Below are 1,757 nucleotides of genomic sequence, written 5' to 3' on the forward strand. Positions count from 1 at the left end.
GTGCCGTTGAGTCAGTTCTGACTCATGGTGGCCCTGTGGATAACAAGACAAGACACTGCTTGGTCCTGGGCCAGCCTCACGATCATTGCTATGCCATCGCATTGAGAGTCTTCCCTTTTTCCCTGACCCTCTACCAAGCATGATGTCTTTCTCCAGGGACTGGTTTCTCCTGACAACATGTCCAAAGTACGCGAGACAAAGTGTCTCCATTCTCGCTTCCAAGGAGCATTCTGGCTGTATGTCTTCCAAGAGGGATATACTCTTCCAAACAGGACATGGATTAGGAATCCTGTTGCCCTGATTGCCGCTGGCACCCAGTTTACAAGCATGAGATGTGCAAGCTTAGAATGAAGCTTACTTTGTGGCCAGCACAGTAGAGAGTAGGGCAAGTTAGACAATACAAGATAGCAAATCTCTATTGTTGAAGCCAGCGTGTTCGGTTTTCTGTTGTTAGGTGCCATCGAGTATGTTCCAGCCCACAGTGACCCTGTGCACCACAGAATGAAATACCGCCTGGTCATATGCCATCCTCACAATCATTGCTGCATTTGAGCCCGTTGTCCCAAAAGAAGGTGCTGAAAGCTTTCCCTGAGCCCTGTCACTAATGTTGGCGGTCCTGTGAGGAGGCAGCTGTTGTATTCTGAGTGCCTTCCAAGCTGAGAGGGGCTCCTCTTTCAGCACTATGTTAGACAATGTTGTGCTGCTATTCATCAAGTGTTCACTGCCCATGGTTTTTAGAAGTCGGCCACCAAGTCCTTCATAGTCTGTCTTATCTGGAAGCTCCACTAAAACCTGTCCACTGTGGGGGACACTGCTGATATTTGAAATACCAGTGGCATAGCTTCAGCCTTACAGCAACACACAAGGTACCACAGTATGACAACTGCCAGACGAGTGCTGTGTTTTCTGTTACTCGAGCCAAAAGCCCTCATCACAACTTATCTTGGTTTTGTATTTGCAATAATAAATCACCACAAACTCTGGTGACATAGTGCCTAAGGCATTGACTGCTAATCAGAAGGTTGGCAGTTCAAACCCATGGAAGGAAGACTGGGCAGTCTATTTCTGTAAAGATTTACCACCTTGGAAACCTACAGGGGTCACTATGAGTCGGAATCGACTCAATGGCAGTGAGTTTGGTTTTTGGTTTTTTACATACAGCAGCACGTATTCTCTCTCAGATCAGAAGTCTGACATCAGGGGCCATGCGCCTTCAGAGCCTTTAGGGCAGGCTTTCTCCTGGCAGCTTCCTGTTTGTCGCAGTCCTTAGGTCCCTTGGTTTGTAGCTACGTCAGTCAGGTTCCCACCTCCATTTTCCCTGTCTGTGTCTCTGTCTCTTCACGTGGCCTTTGTATAAGGACACCCTTATTTAAGGCCCACCCTAACCCAGCACAACTTCGTCTTAACTAATTTCATTTGCAAAGACCCTTTTTCCAAACATTCACAGAGACTAAGGGTGAGGACTTGGGGACTTGGTCCAGCCTGCACAGTGACTCTTATCAAAACTAGGAGACAGAGATGGACTGGGAGAGGCCTCTTCCTCATCCCTGGCCCAGTTCATCACACAACTTTGTGTTTTCTGCCTGGCCCCTGTCACCACTGAGTTTGCCACTACTGTGGTAGCCCAGTGATGGGATCACCGAAAAGCCAATGTACATCCACTCTTACTGCTTTGTTGAGTGTACCCACAACACATCCCTGCTCCTGAAAGTTGTTGTTGTTGTTGTTGTTATGTGCTGTCAAGTCGGCCCCGACTC

Source organism: Orycteropus afer, unplaced genomic scaffold, assembly GCF_000298275.1.
Source record: "Orycteropus afer afer isolate SDZICR_OR568_19922 unplaced genomic scaffold, OryAfe1.0 scaffold00448, whole genome shotgun sequence".
NCBI lineage: Eukaryota > Metazoa > Chordata > Mammalia > Tubulidentata > Orycteropodidae > Orycteropus > Orycteropus afer.